The sequence below is a fragment of the Ostrinia nubilalis genome, chromosome 20, assembly GCF_963855985.1.
Source record: "Ostrinia nubilalis chromosome 20, ilOstNubi1.1, whole genome shotgun sequence".
NCBI lineage: Eukaryota > Metazoa > Arthropoda > Insecta > Lepidoptera > Crambidae > Ostrinia > Ostrinia nubilalis.
In genome coordinates, this window is record NC_087107.1 from 13,273,909 (window position 1) to 13,290,614 (window position 16,706).

A 16,706-nucleotide genomic window follows, 5' to 3' on the forward strand; every position below is an offset into this window, starting at 1 on the left:
ACTCGGCTTTTTACAAATAGTATGTAACTTGCTATTGGATGGAACTCGCTAGAGCTAGAGTGATAAAGAATTCTAAGTTGTTTATTGAAGTTACGATGAAGCTGGCATAATATCCTACAGGCAAAAAGTGTCTCCCTAATTGGTAAAGTTTTATTAATTTTAAAATATTCTCTATCATAACACTTGATGTTAAATAGAACCCTATTATAGAGACAGTTTATTGTTTACTACAGTATTTACTATTACTTTCGTCTATATTTAGCACTTAGTATTCACACTGAAGTCTTACATGCGCAAGTCAAGGGCGCGCAATGAGAAAACGAGCCATGCTCATGCAAAACAATTTTTTTGCAACACTTACTCAAGTAATGGTATTACCAAATCCTTTAAAAATACAATACCTACTAATACGTATGCATATTTCCATTTTGTAACTTGTGTTAACTTGTATAATAGTAATATTATAATATTATAGTAGTATTATAATTAATGCCCATTTAAAGGAAGGCACAGTTTTGACCTAGCTAGATTTTCGTCTTAGATATAACCTTGACCCAATGTTTAGGTTTGAACAACTGACTACAATATCAATGCTCAGTCGAAATTATTAAACCTAGAAAATTATAGGTATAGGCCTGAGGTATCGGAGCGGCACGGGAGGGGTGACATTGACATATTATGACGTGACTGAGCAATTAAAGGAAATCTGAAGTCTCGCTGACGTTTGATGTTACAAAAACACTCCCTTGTCGCGTGTCGCTCCCATACCCCAGGTGCAGACTTGAGTTAAGCGCTAGGCCTAAAAATATATTGTACTACCTTTGCCCGCGGCTTCACCCGCGTGAAATTTAGTTTGTCACAGATCGTCATAAATTATAGCCTATAATATTATGTTAATCTGGGTAATAAACAATAATACTGTAAAGTTTCATCAAAATCCGTTCAGTAGTTTTTGCGTGAAAGAGTAACAAATATCTAGACATCCAGACATCATGACATCCCAACTTTCGCATTTATAATATTAGTAGGATAAAAGACTGAAGAAACCCGCGGGTAATAAGTATTATCCGTATTATAAAATTAATGCCGTTTTTGCAGTCGTTTAAAAATAGATACTTTATACATTTGATAATCATTAAATATCCCAAAATACACTAACGTAACAATAATCATAAATTACAGCTATAAACGAAATTCAATACAAGTCGGTGGGCGGGTGATACAATATTTTGGTGTCAACTTTGACAATATTATCATCTAACGGGACGCGGTGTCAAAATTCAAATGTTATTGCTAATAGAAAAGTCATTTGGATGTGAAGCCTCCCAAGGTTTGACTGACTATACTATCTTTACTTCTATACTAATATTATAAATGCGAAAGTAACTCTGTCTGTCTGTCTGTCTGTCTGTCTGTCTGTCTTCCCGGTTTTTGAAACAGGGACGCGCGCGATAATGTTTTTCTGTGGCAGTAAAAAATCCACGCGGGCGAAGCCGCGGGCGGAAAGCTAGTTAAAATTAAAAGCAGTCAGTCTGATTAAGACATGCTAGACATATAAACATCAGTGTTGAGACCTTAGTTGTGTTACAATTACTCAATAGTACCATTTGAACCTTTAATTTAAAATACAACTACTTAATTAACTACAATATTTAAATTAGCTTTGAATCGTTAATGGTTCAGTCGACAAACTAACATGAATATTGAAAACCGCACTAATTACAATTTCATAAAATGCCAGAGTGATCAGTCAGTGCAAGTACTAAACGACAATTCCATAGACAAGGAAGCCGTCGTGCTATAGTGGCAGATACTGCAAAACGTGTGTAATGTGAGGAACCTCATTATTCAGAGCACGTCAGAAGGCAGCACATGTATATTGAAGAGATGTGCTACCAACTGGCAGATTCGCTTAATTCATGCAAGCACTAGCATGAATTAAGTGAATTCTGCTAGTTATACTGTTGATCCGCTATCTTTGCATGTTATTTTTTGTTTTTATTAACCTTGAAGGTTAACACACTGTGAATGAAAATACTAACTGGGGTAAAAATCTGTTATTTCTTTAGGCTAAGGCTGTAGTAGGGAATTTAGTGCAATGATTTGTATGGAGACCCCTCCACTTTGGTATAGAAGGCTCATTTTTGCAACAGTGGTTCTTTGGGTTCTCCTGAGTGGATTTCCGTCGGTAGACATCGGGAGCCCCCCCTGTGGTAGCAGGGGGAGGGGGGGCAAGTTTCCTTCCGCCGCGCTTCACTTTAAGGCCCATATCTTCAAAACTATGGGTATTAGGGCAAGTGTGGTATCATTTTCGGATGATTAAAGGATGGCGAATTCATTTCTAGAACAAACTTTTTGCCTTTTCATACAAAAAAATTGAAATATTGAGTAAAATTCACAAAAACCAAAAAGTATTTTTTTAAATAAACGTCGTTTACTTTTAAACCACTGGAGATAATCTAATAAAAAAAATATGACCTGAAAGCTACATTTATCAGGATTATAAAAATATAGCATTGTATGGTACTTTTTTCGCAAAAAGTAGGCGAAAAAAAATTTTTCTTCAGGACACAGCGGGCGAATTTTATTGCGCATCGGAAAAAAATATTTATTTTATCCATGAATTCATACTATTTGGTTCATAAGCAAGCAAGAATTATTATTTTAGAATTTATTTAGAGTTGCTGGCACATCAATCTACCATGATTTGTATTTTTTCGTCAATTGATTTTGAACTCTATGTGTGAGACATAAGGTTGAAAATAGCTTAAATACATTTAAATATTGAAAATATCATAAGAAGAAAGCACTAAATAAAGAACTTTAATTTGTCTAAACGTCTTAATGATTATTATTATTTTAATTAACACTTTTATTTCTACATACTATTGTACCAGTGATTTAACGGAAAGGTAAGTGTGAGGAAAATGAGGTTTCACAATCATAGTACGGGAGATATTTTTAGCACAAAGGTTACGGCTGTGACCGTTTTAGTTGTTTTTTTCAGACAGCGCCAGCTTCTGCACTACTTCTTGCACTTACATCTCACCATTTCCAGGCAAGCCTCGGCAGCTACGGGCAAACCGGTCCATGTAGGCTCCATCTTGCTATCGACTCTGGTCCACCCCCAACCAGTCGGGTAAAGGGAAGACTCGAGTCGGTTGCTTGCACCTGATCCTATACGCGAATCCCTTGATATACTGCCAGTAGCCAAGGCTGATACAAAGCTGCTGCTGCTGTCTGGGTTATCTTATGTAGGGCCTAAGCTAAGCTAGGTCTAAGCGTAGTCCACAGCGACCTATTAGGATCTTTATGCTCCATTTTTTTATTCCCTATCATCCAAAAAAAATCCTATCCATTAGGTGAATTATTAAGCGTCTGAGTGAAAGCCATCTAAGTCTTCTGATGCCGGATATGCTGACCCAAGCAGACCCATCCTCACAGTGTTGATTCATGGACCACACATGTATTCCACATGCTCGAGAGCTTTCTTCTGTTGTTAGGCCCATTTTGTGGGACATGTGGTTCGTTCCATAATGGTTTGCGTACCAGTAATTGCTTGGGCTTAGTTAGGTAACTTTTATTTCCGCTTAATGAGTTTTCTCCATGACCCTGTGTTTCCCTTTAGGAATGATTTGGAGAGGCTTATCTTATATTGTTGGAGCTTTCCCATTCAGCACTGTGCTTCTTGGATATGGCTATATTATGGCCATGAGGTATGCCGTTAGATAAAGGTAAGTATCAGTTCTGACCCAATAGGTATCGCCTCTGACCCTAGTTTCGCTAGACTGTCGGCTCTCCCATTGCATTTGATCCGTGTATGTCCACGTATCCCACATCAGGGACACTTTCATGCCTTCCGAGTTTATTCATCTTTAAGATTGCATCTAGAATAATTCTAGGCTCTTTGTTTGAGTGCTGCCTGGCTGTGGATCAGGATGTAAATATTACGTTTTTTACACCCCTGTTCTTTAGTGCACACATATTATAGCGTAGAATTCAGCTTGAAACACTGTAGCAAACCTCCTTAAGCGTTCACTATGTTCGAAGTGTTTACAGTAGACGCCCGTTCCCGTTCCCAAGGCCATCTTTACAGTGGCGGCGTAAGTCCTAAGGCACCCCCTGGTAACCCCCACGATTTTGGGGTTACCTACCGATTCCAAGATTGAAAGACAATGACATAGACCGCAGACTTGCTATGCAGATGCGCCAGTGAGTACTAATCTGTGCGACATGTGTCACCCTCTGATGCTTGGCACCCGGGGCATCTTTGAGCTATCAGTAAACCAGATTAGGCTGTTCTGTTGGGATTTTGGTCCTCTTTTCTAGTCGTCCCTTGTTTAAGATCTATCCACTTACTTATTAGATCAATCCAAGGGGTTCGCGTATAGGATTAGTTGCAAGCAACCGACTCAGTCTTCCCTTTACCCGACTGGTTGAGGGTGGACCAGAGCCGATAGCAAGATGGAGCCTACATGGACCGGTTTGCCCGTAGCTGCCGAGGCTTGCCTGGAAATGGTGAGATGTAAGTGCAAGAAGTAGTGCAGAAGCTGGTGCTGTCTGAAAAAAACAACTAAAACGGTCACAGCCGTAACCTTTGTGCTAAAAATATCTCCCGTACTATGATTGTGAAACCTAATTTCCCTACACTTACCTTTCCGTTAAATCACTGGTACAATAGTATGTAGAAATAAAAGTGTTAATTAAAATAATAATAATCATTAAGACGTTTAGACAAATTAAAGTTCTTTATTTAGTGCTTTCTTCTTATGATATTTTCAATATTTAAATGTATTTAGGCTATTTTCAACCTTATGTCTCACACATAGAGTTCAAAATCAATTGACGAAAAAATACAAATCATGGTAGATTGATGTGCCAGCAACTCTAAATAAATTCTAAAATAATAATTCTTGCTTGCTTATGAACCAAATAGTATGAATTCATGGATAAAATAAATATTTTTTCCGATGCGCAATAAAATTCGCCCGCTGTGTCCTGAAGAAAAATTTTTTTTCGCCTACTTTTTGCGAAAAAAGTACCATACAATGCTATATTTTTATAATCCTGATAAATGTAGCTTTCAGGTCATATTTTTTTTATTAGATTATCTCCAGTGGTTTAAAAGTAAACGACGTTTATTTAAAAAAATACTTTTTGGTTTTTGTGAATTTTACTCAATATTTCAATTTTTTTGTATGAAAAGGCAAAAAGTTTGTTCTAGAAATGAATTCGCCATCCTTTAATTATCCGAAAATGATACCACACTTGCCCTAATACCCATAGTTTTGAAGATATGGGCCTTAAAGTGAAGCGCGGTGGAAGGAAACTTGCCCCCCCTCCCCCTGCTACCACAGGGGGAGCTCCCGATGTCTACCGACGGAAATTCACTCAGGAGCACCCAAAGAACCACTGTTGCAAAAATGAGCCTTCTATACCAAAGTGGAGGGGTTCTTGCACTAAATTCCCTACTACTGGGTTGCACCATCTTAATTGAACTTTATGAAACTTCAAAAATTTGACAATTTCCATACAAAAAACACTGGTTATGGTTATAGCATAGTATAATAGACTAAGAGCTAGTGAACGCCAGACCTACGTTATTTTATAAAGGCTGAAAGTTGGTCAGCGCATGCTCCCAACATAGCTAAGAACCATGGCCAAACATGAAGTTTGGGTCATGGTGGCTTTGGCAGACAGACGGTACTAAAGGTGTGTAAAATACCAACTTAATTACGTCAAAGTATAAAGGCTGATTTTTTGATATTTCCTTCAAAATGTTATTAGAAATGACGTCATTCATTGACAGACACCTACCATGGTGGCAGCCCTTAGCCAGACACCTTAAAGTTCATGAAAATGTAGTCCTACTTACGTCATACTATAAAAGCTGATATTTACATAAAATATTTGAACTATCATTTGATGAAGTTTCCTCATCAGCCAGACACTTCTGATGGTTCCTTCGCCTTGCCAGATAGCTTTTAGGGTGGCTGAAAGTGCGAACGCGAGGCACTATAAATATTGTTTTTTGTACTTTTTCTTAAGTTACTCAAGTATTTTGAGTCTATAAATCATCATCTCATGTTGATGAGCTGATGATGGAAGGTAAGTACAACTCCTTAAGGCTTAAGAGTTGGAGGACAATTCTTTAACCAGTATATAAAAGTGTAGTTTCTAAAGTTATTTGGGTGTTTGCATCAGCTAGTCGTCATCCCATGTTGATGGAAGGTACAACTCCTTAACGCTTAGAAGTTGTAGGATAATTCACGTCATGCTCCCCGGCGGAACTACTTTTGATTTAACTAGTGTAAGTTTCTAAAATAAATCTATGAAATGTCTATAAAATTCTAGTCCTATTTAAAAAAAAAACTATATCTCAGGTTTCGCCGTATTTTGTTATTAAAAGTGGTTGTGCTGCAGAGTATCCTTCCAGCGAAACCATCACGATATATCTATTACTATGCATAGTATAATCAAATTTATAGTATCAAATAATTCTATAACAATTCTATATTGAATTAGGACCCCCAAATCCTCACTAGAATTTATATACACGGAAAATATGGTGCCAAAATTTTTCTCTTCGAAATAGTTGCTAAACGCCTAAAGTTCTTAGCAACATTAGCATTACCTATAGTCCAGTAGAATTAGCTTTTAAATCGGAAATAATTCCTACAAAAGATTTTATTGTTTTAATGGCTTCATTGGTTGCCCATTAAGACTCTCCTAAGTTTTCGACTTCGACGGAGTTGTGCTTAAGTGGTGGGGGCCCCCGAAAGGGGCATTTTTTCGGTTTTCCGGTTATACCGCGTAGGAGAGTGCCAGGAAGAGGTGCAACAACCGCAGTTAAGGAACGGCTGGGACGAACAAGGATAAGCGAATCAAACTCGTGAGCCTTGTTAGGGTTACACTGGTTAAGGCGACCCTTTACAAGGCTTGGAAGCATGTGGGTAACAAGCCATTGGACGTGGAGAGGGTCATTAATTATACGTATATTTTCTACTTTGCCGAACTTTAGCGAGAGAACGGTTTGTCCAAAACATATGAATTTGGTCTTATTCAATGCAGGATTAAGTGCCCTTTAACCGTCATGAAGACCACTTTTCGATAGGGTAAGTCCTTTACGCGGTATAACCGGAAAACCGAAAAAACGCCCCTTTCGGGGGCCCCCACCACTTAAGCACAACTCCGTCGAAGTCGAAAACTTAGGAGAGTCTTAATGGGCAACCAATGAAGCCATTAAAGCAAAAAAATCTTTTGTAGGAATTATTTCCGATTTAATCAATTTTTGTGTTTAATTCTACTGGCCTACTATGTTAATGCTAATGTTGCTAAGAACTTTACTCTAGGCAACTTTCAGAGGTAATCACTTTAAAATTAGGGATTACCTACCTAAGCCTTAAGGAGTTGTACTTACCTCATCAACATAAATGATGATTTACAGACTCAAAAACTTGAGTAACTTAAGAAAAAGTACAAAATACAATATTTATAGTGCCTCGCATTCGCACTTTCAGCCACCCTAAAAGCTGTCTGGCAAGGCAAAGGAACCATCAGAAGTGTCTGGCTGATGAGGAAACTTCATCAAATGATGGTTCAAACATTTTATGCAAATTTCAGCTTTTATAGTATGACGTAAGTAGGACTGCATTTTCATGAACTTTAAGGTGTCTGGCTAAGGGCTTCCACCATGGTAGGTGTCTGTCAATAAATGATGTCATTTCTAATAACATTTTGAAGGAAATATCAAAAAATCAGCCTTTATACTTTGACGTAATTAAGTTGGTATTTTACACACCTTTAGTACCGTCTGTCTGCCAAAGCCACCATGACCCAAACTTTATGTTTGGCCATGGTTCTTAGCTATGTTGGGAGCATGCGCTGACAAACTTTCAACCTTTATAAAATAACGTAGGTCTGGCGTTCACTAGCTCTTAGTCTATAATAATGAGTATTGCATAGTTCTAGTTACATTGGTTAAAGTATTGTAGTGCAACTCAGCCTTAGTTAAACATCGCGTTTTCCTCTTAATGTTTTCATAATTTGTTTCCATTATGCTATAGTATGACACAATAATTTTTTTTGCAACCTTTTTGAGATTTCTTTTTATACAATAAATAAATCATTTACTTTGAACGTAAAATACCTGTTTGACGCTTCCAAAGCAATTTAGGAAAAGTACAAGGCTACCACCAATTTGCGAAAGTTTTTTGCCATGCTTTTGCCGTGAACATTTCTCAAAAACGATAAAAATCACATCCGGGTTTGTCTGAAAATCTAAATTAAATCAATCAGAATAGAAAGCTGCTTGTTGTCCCAACAATGTGAGAAATGACCACTTTTTGTCGGCATCTCTCGGTTTGATTTGTTAGTTAAAAAGCATAATAAAACATTCAAATTAACTAAAATGAGTCGCTGGTTTGAATCCTGCGGAAGATTTATGAAGAAAATAGTGATTTAAGTATAGATTAAATAAAATAAAAATCTTTAATTAGGTAACTAGTTTTTGCTAATTAGTAAGATGTTAGGGATGATTTATATTATTACCCCGTTTCATCCCCTTACGGGTGGAGTTTCGTAAAATCCGTTCTTGGCGGATGTCTACATACTATAAGGAACTTACCTGCCTTTCAAGTGTGTAGGTGTTATGATTAGTTTCTGAGATTTCGAGATTTCGTTATTAATCAGTTTGTGGTATTATATGTAGCATGAATCTCATTATAAATGTGTCAACAGATGACAAACTTCTATCCTGGTTTTGTTAGTACACATGTAGATCCTACTAATATTATAAATGCAAAAGTTTGTGTGGATGCCTGGATGTTTGTTACTCTTTCACGCAAAAACTACTGAACGGATTTTCATGAAACTTTACAGTATTATTGATTATAACCCAGAATAACATATAGGCTATAATTTGTGACGATCTGTGACAAACTAAATTTCACGCGGGTGAAGCCGCGGGCAAAAGCTGGTATTTTAATAAGAAGAGCAGGAGATATTTTACTTTACTCTATTTTACTGTGCTTTTTGCGAAGCGTGTAGATTCTGCGCGCGAGTCGATGGGGAGGCGATCGATCGAAATTGCACAATTGCAGCCATTTAGCGGCTGATGAGTGTTGACTTGACCAATTTGTAGACGTGGTCCAAGTGATAGACTAAGCTCGACTCAATATTTATTGATTTCAAAGCAATTAAAAATCAGATACCTGCAGTTTACTGAACATTTATTAGTTTTCCGGGCGAAAATAAAGTAATTTCAAACCGAACTTGAATTTCGCTATAAGTTCATTTTCAGGAAAACGGTTTTTTCTAATGGACGGCATACACTCGTTTACTGAAAGGAACAGTTACCGTGCTTCCTTTTTTTGCCATTGTAGTAAGTACATACTTCAAGCTAGACCATATAAAATGACTGTAATAGAATCTCGGAAAACTTGATTAAAGTAAGATAGCCAGTTCCTCCGTGGTTGAGGATTCCGGGTGAAGCTCGCTTCCACCTTCGGCCTGATCGTCACTTACCATCAGGCGAGAAACAGGCCAAGAGCTTCTTCGTTGTGGATAAAAAAAAAACCTCCCATGTGTCTTTTTCCTATTTGTACTGGCACGGTCACTTAAAAAATATGAGCAACTAATGTTGAACCCTAAGGTCTACACTGGAGAATACTCATTACTCATACAACTAAAAGAAAGAAGAAAGAAAGAAACATTTATAAAAAGTTTCAGACAGTAAAAAATACGAATGTTGCCAGTCCATGACTTGCACCACACACAAATAATAGACAATTTGCAGCAACGGAACAGCTGCCTGACACACTCTAATTGAGTTATAGGTTTTGTTGCTCTGCTGACATTGGCTTACATGTCCGACGCGTGTCCGATTTTGTAATTGATATTCGGACACCTCTGTAATGAATTAGCGTGAACACGAAAGTGGTGATTGGTATTTAAAATAGTTTCAGTGATTGACTAATTAGAGTGAAAGCTGTCACTGGACTGGCTCTACCTTGGGTGTAGCGTTTTTTGTGATTTAATTTTGTAACTCATCAGGTAGCAGGCTTAACAAGCCGCCTGCCTGTGCCTAACATTGAAAAAGGAGTAATTGCGTTTGCTTTATGGTCCGTTTTATCCGTCCGGTGGCAGCTACTGTAAATGAATACAGTGAAAAATTGCCTTGGTCTAGTCATTTCTTAGCGCCTCCAGGGTCCACATTGACTGAGATATTTTTACCTCTGCGATAGTTTTACTTACTTACCTACCCTATGAAGTTTCGAATTATTCTAGCTACTATAAAATCTACCTTAAAGCTCCTCGTCTTCCTCCAATCCTCTTGCCATTAAATTATGGAGGCGTTTCTTTTGTACCTACATTTTATTTTAAATCTTGAGGTATTTTTTTTTTTGTATTAAGTATTGTTTTTGCCTCAATGCTACTGGCACATACCTCTTTCATCTCAAACACAATAACCTTGAAACTGATACTGTCCTTTAGTTAGACAATGTCCAATAAACTTATTAATAACTAAGTTGTAGCGTATTAAGTCATATTTACTTTGCTGGCGCCAGTTATGATTCAAGATCTACGCCCATTGCGTTTCGGCCTTCGTAAACATCTGTTGTGGGTATTACGTGGTTTTCACATGGATTTTGTTGTAGAATGAGGAAAATATAAAATGTAATTGTAAATGCAGCATTACGTAATGAGAGTAAAAGACGATCTTCTTATTTTACTGTGCGATTCAGAGTTGATGACTGTTGAAAATTCCGCTATAACAAGGATATCGTTCTAAATTCAGGACCATGAAAGATCGATTTGCTGTCTGAAAAAATGGTGACTTGCATTATGTTAGGTTTCTTAGTTAATCCAGTGCTTTTTACAGTGCTCCATTTAGCAATCTTTCCTAATAATAATATAATATATGACTCAGCCACACTACTTCTTGGATAAGTAGCTGACTTGCATCTCTGCACAATCCATTTTTTTCCGAAGCACGGAAATGTTGGATAATGAAATCGATTATCCTACAATTTCTTAAATGGAGACAAAGCCAAATAGGTACGCAAATTGATTTTTGTTTACATTCTAATATGTATGTCTCAAATGTCTCTGCTGGGAATGGAACCACAGAATAATAATAAGTACTACGTACAGAAGTTTTACTTCGCGAAGGTATTTAAAAAAATGTATGCTCAATGTCATTAACAATATGGTGTAATTTAGCTTGTCTCAAGAGTCAAGCAAGTTTGTCAGAAGTTTTGTTGACAAACGTCAGTGATCGGTACTGCGCCGAAGCTATAGGGCTGACTTCGGTAAAATGATGTGACGTGAGGTGCCAATCTGCAGAAAATGGCGGAGGAAATACATGATTTAGCATGAATTATCATGAATAATATTAACTACTTATTTACCTCTCAGTGTCTTGAGGCAACTTAAAAAAGTACATTCTGTGTTTTTATTATTATTTAGGCAGTTAAATACTGCACAGTATTTAGTACACCATTTTCTTTATTTTTTTCCATCATACACAAGAATACGCGTGTGTGAGTCAATGTTCGCTCGTATGTGAGGCCTTGTCGAATAGTACTCTTGTAGGGGGCAATCGTGCGTGTTTTGTTTTCGATGTAAACTCGCGGAGATGAACAGGCCTGATGGAACTCAGAGCCTCCAAATCGAAAGAGTAATAGAATCTCTTAGCACTGCATCATGTATGGTTAGAACATCTCTAGATGTTCTCCATAATCAAATACATTTCTTTTAAGATACTTATATTTAGGCTCCCTCTCCCATATTTCATCCCCCATCACTTAGATGGTTAGCAGTCCACAACAGTACGTTTCTCTAGAAACTTCCTGCCCCGTACAACCAAACTGTGGAATTTACTGTCGTCTGCGGTGTTTCCGGACGGATACGACCTGCAAGCTTTCAAGAGGAGAGCGTATCTTTACCTTAAAGGCCGGCAACGCACCTGTAACGCCCCTGGGTCTGCGGGTGTCTATGGGCGACGGTAATCACTTACCATCAGGTGATCCGTCTGCTCGTTTGCCTCCTATCACATAAAAAAAAAAAATATTATCCCTGCATTTTCTCTGCCCACTCCTCAATTTATCCCCACTGTAAATCCCACTACAGTCCCACATGCCCACGTCTCCGACCTTGGTGGTTTGTGACCGAGAACTAGTACCTAGTGAACCGACGGCCTTCCTACAACACCTGTTGTTGTAACACCGTGCATTACACCATGTTGATCGATTGTGTTGGTTTAATGATAAAATGTGATTTTATAATTTTGCTAGTTTTACTCTAGTGGAAAAGTGTGGAAAATGTCTATTATTGTTACAGGCCTTGATTATGCTTAATTTTTCCAAAAAAGGTAGAGACACCTAAGTTTTCTTCTATTCGTGTGGTATAACAACTAAAGCCATACGACGTCCACTGCTGAACATATGCCTCCTCCAATGATTTCCACAAAGGTCGGTTGGTATAGCGGCCTGCAACTACCTTTATGAGGTCGTCGGTCCACTAACAAGTTACCAACTTACTTACTTAGAAAGTACATTATGACGTATTAGCTGTTACATTTTGTAGTTGGGTTGGGGAAGTGAATTTATTTTTGGATATTTTCAATCTGTCCCATTTAAAAAGTGGTTTTTATTTGTGCATCCCAAACATTCCCGCTCGGTTGGATGTTTTTTATCATCATCTTTTCAGCCACATAACGTCCACTGCTGAAAATAAGCCTCCTCCAATAATTTTTCTAGGTTGTATTTCTACTTACTTATTTTGTAACTCAATGACAATGCAATATACAGGGTGTAGTAAGGGGCAGTAAAGCAAATACTTGACCACTGACTCACGTACAACTTGCTCTTGACTTTACTTTATTTTTATACAGAATGTTTTCCTCCGGCATCCCAAGCAAGTAGGCAGCGGCCTTGCGCACATCTGTTGGGCGCGTTTCGCAACACGCTGTATAAGGCGATATGGGTCATTGCTAGCGCGCGACCTCTGCGCCACAGGTTTTAGACGTTTAATTAGTTTTACCCGACTGCTGGAGGAGGGGTGTGTTTTAGAAGTTATGGTATAGACTTATTTCTGGGGTATGCTGTTGTTACATTTGTAACTTTACTTATTTTTACGAGTGCCATAAGCTTTTCTTTAGATAGATACTTGATTGATGATGACCAACCGGGCGATGTGGAAATTGGGGGAAGCCTATGTTCAACAGTGAATGTCCTGTGGCTGAAATGATGATGATGATGAGATAATGATTTTTATTGTAGGTAGTACCTACATCACACGACACAGACTATCACAGGAATCACAAGAAGCAAATTCTACCAATAAACCAGGGTCTCAGTATAAGCTCGCGAAAATGTTAATAGAGGAGGATATAAATATCGAAATCAGAGGTTACATAGCATCATTATGACAACTATCTACTAGTATTAAAGTACATAGGCTTACTATGTTTATCCGCTATCTAGTCGCTAGGGTTCAACTTTGTTTAGTTTCGTCAACTGAAGAACCAAAAGGGCCGTATTTAATTGGAAAAATACATTATCTATTTAATTTTGCAGCACTAGTTCTGAGTATTGAATATTGTTTGATTTTCCTAACTGATCAACCAGGTGATCAAAGTGAACTCCAAGCTTCTTTTTGGTGTTCTTTGATCACCCATGGATAAGATCACCTAGGTGATTAAAGTGGACTTCTTAGGACAACAAAGTGTCGCTTTGAGTCCACTTTGATCACCTGGGTGATCGAATCCAGGTGATCAAAGTGGAATACACTTCCAATTACTAAAGAAACAATACATTTTCTATTTATTTTCAGCAGCACTAAAATGTTAAGCCTGCGTTCAATGACAGCGAACCCGGTGTTGTAAACGCGCGAATAATAAATATTATGTAAATGTTGGCTTAACGTAGCCTTCACCTCAAGAGTATCCACATACTTACTGTTCTACTGCTTGCACAGAGGCATGTAGGCTTAAATGCAGTAGATAATTGATTTTAAAAATGTTGGCGACTTCGAATCTTTGTGTGGTTAAAAACACTCATTTATTTTTCCAAGTAGGCCTTTAAAAAGCACCTTTACACGTCCCAGCATTAACCCTACCACTGCTTCGGGACAATAAATGGGCCAGTGAAAGCCAGCGGTTCGAATCTCGGTAAAGTAAATATCGATTAAAGTAAAGATCTGTAAAGTACACTACACACACAGCAAGATAGCACAAGGTATCGAACTTGTGACCTCTGGCGTAGTAGGTAGGCAAAATCTGAACAAATACGTTAAGCTAATCTTATTGTAATTTATTTAAATAATACTGTATACTTATTTTATTTAGGCCCGATTCGACCAAACTTTTATCCGAGAATAACTCCTGGTATAACTGGCACATTGACAGTTTTAGTATGGGAAATTATGTCAAAACTGACGATTTATTCTGAGATTAATAATTACTCTTGTTTGGTCGAATCCACCCTTAATAGATTTAACATACGTGCCGTTGACTATCTGGAAGAGACTACAAAAAGTTTCACTGTCAAGTCTCACTTAGTTAAAGCACGTGGGCAAACTAAGGAAAATAACCTTCCTTCTGGCACAGTCGTAGAAAAATATAAACCGTATCTTCGCACCAAAAAGTTCAATTTGGTGTAGAGTCTATAACCGCAGCCTGGTTCAGACTTAACATTGAAATTAATACCTGATAATTTTCATGAGTAATATTCCATGGTGCCATGGTATTAATTGATAAGTGTTCGCTTACCCTTGTGCCAATTTCCACAGACAATCATAAGCCATAGAGCACAGTGCACACGGGCCAAGTTCCGAGTAGTCATTATTTTTAGTCACGATGAGCGTGGGCATCCTGACTCACGTCATACGAGCTTTTGACTTAAGTTCACTCCTTTTTCGGCGTTTGTTCGCAAGATTCTTAAGTTATTAATAAGATGATATTATTAAATGTTGAGCTGGCTGATGACTGATGTTTGATGCGTGATGGCGCCAAGGGTCTATGCCCAGCAGTGGGATAGTATGCTAGTTACCACTAACGGATAATGACCCTGTTAGTTTACTAGGTAAAGACAATAAGGTGAGAACACACGTGGCAGATAAAATACAATTTTCGGATTCATTGATCTCGAATCGAGATTGGTAGTTAGCTCAGCCTATTAATTTGTTATTATTACTTTATCTGTTAGATAGCGTGTCAGATTACAAGCTGAAACTTTATCAAGAATCGATGCAACTGGCCCTAAGCTACCATTTTACTATCTTTTTCATTCATGGTTTCATTAACACAATCTTTTGGGAAACTTTGGCCACTCAAAAGGGACTTCAAAAGGACTTGTTGAAAATTCTATTTTTGTTCTCCTCTAAAATGTTCACTCGTTCTCCTGTAAAATTAGCTAGCAATATCTACTTTATTATTTCACTACAAAATAAATAATAATTAATAGTTGGTACATATGGAGAATGCTTTCTTTAGCTACCTGTACTCCAAGGAAATGTTCCAGCTTTCTAGCAAATGGAAACTTCGCTCATGATTGACAGATGCTACATTTTTCTTGGACATAAATCAGTATAGCTGTCCGAGTTGACATGTAAACTTAGCGTTTCCACCGCTTGAAATGTTGGTATTACTGATTCTAAACGTAGAAAATATTTTCCTGATGATGTTGGAGCAATAGGGGGCTAACTTTAACTGACAACAGTCAATTGAAATGCCTTTTATGAGTTGTAAAACGCTATTTCTCTCTGGGGCTAAGCGCAAACGCTACTGACCACAGTGCAACCACAGGGCAAGGTTCACAGCTACGTTAGTTAACGACGTGGTCAATTTAATCTGCACCTAGTTATTTATGTTACTTACCAATTTTCCTTACTTTTTTCCCTACTATTCCTAAATGTAACGGAAATTTAGTGGTGTTGATGACCTACTTTTCACTTGCAATGCTTGCAATGAGCTGTAGCGTTGATAGAGCCCAAAAGATAAAGAGACATGTAGAGTGCCATTGATTTAAAAGCTCGTTTTACGTACATTTATCTTGTGCCACTAAGTAATTTGATTAAAAAACTTATAAAAAACTCATAAATCTCATTTATTTTTGGAAATAGGCGTTTAAAAAGCAGTTTTACACGTCGCAGTATTAACCCTACCACTGCTTTGGGACAATAAATGGGCCAGTGCTGAGAAGAAGCAGCGCAAGAAACTCAGTCACGATTGTGTCAAAGTCTTTACTATATTTTTTCTGCATGATAGACACTATGGCATACTGTAAGTCAGGCAGGTGATGCCGCCAGCACAAGCTAGTGAAATCATAAAAATAGCCCAAATTAAACTTTATCCTGACCTACCGTACACTACTGATGTTTCCTATAAACGGGATTAACTCTATGCCCAGATATTTTTACCAGTACCTGCTTCACGAAAGAGACGACTGCATTTCTTATACGTGTGACAGAGACGGCTGCATCTTGTTTTGGGTGGATGTTAATACTGATTTATTCCACAATAAGTATTATTTTTATGGGCGTATTTTGAGATGTGCCGTTGAACTTTGGGATGGCGATCGGAGAATTTTTGTGGTAGGTCATAAAATTATTTATTTTGTTGCTAAAGTCATTATGAATAACGGGTCAAAGGTGGTTTATGTCACTTTTTGTTGTTACCGTCTCATCTCTCGCTCTTGGGCCCA

The 16,706-nt window shown here is 37.8% G+C and overlaps 2 protein-coding genes across 2 annotated transcripts in view; one reads left to right on the forward strand and one right to left on the reverse strand.

Annotated features, from left to right (window-relative positions):
- LOC135081912 (uncharacterized) overlaps nucleotides 1-16,706 on the reverse strand; it is a 100,441-nt gene that overhangs the window by 17,621 nt on the left and 66,114 nt on the right. The gene's annotated exons all lie outside the window — the stretch shown is intronic.
- Nucleotides 1-16,706, forward strand: part of LOC135081913 (FH2 domain-containing protein 1) — a 154,952-nt gene that overhangs the window by 16,552 nt on the left and 121,694 nt on the right. The window lies entirely within an intron of this gene.